Source organism: Galeopterus variegatus, unplaced genomic scaffold, assembly GCF_000696425.1.
Source record: "Galeopterus variegatus unplaced genomic scaffold, G_variegatus-3.0.2 Scaffold7308, whole genome shotgun sequence".
Taxonomy (NCBI): Eukaryota; Metazoa; Chordata; class Mammalia; order Dermoptera; family Cynocephalidae; genus Galeopterus; species Galeopterus variegatus.
This window is the reverse complement of record NW_007733419.1, coordinates 86,364-86,704: the sequence shown is the minus strand read 5'-3', so window position 1 is coordinate 86,704 and position 341 is coordinate 86,364.

The following is a 341-nucleotide window of genomic DNA, read 5'->3' as shown; positions in this document are numbered from 1 at the left end:
TGTGAAAGCTAAATCAAAGCAGAAAAATTAAAGACAATAGTAGCAACAATGTGCAATTAGGGAACAGTGTATTAGAGTTCCTAAGCATATGCTACACTTATTCGAAAAACTGTTTAAGAGAAACCGTTTAAAGAAGAGAAACTTGCTATGGAATGGTGCTTACGTGAATTTCTGTTTAAGAGATTAGGTTGGATTATGACGCAAGAGATATTTCTCTCTAATTATTTTTGTTATGTGCAAAATTACAGCCTTTAATATGTGATTTAGGCGATTCACAAAGCTTTATGGATTACTAAATTTTCCTTCTTCCAACCAATCCTGCTAGAGTTATTTCTTTAAAA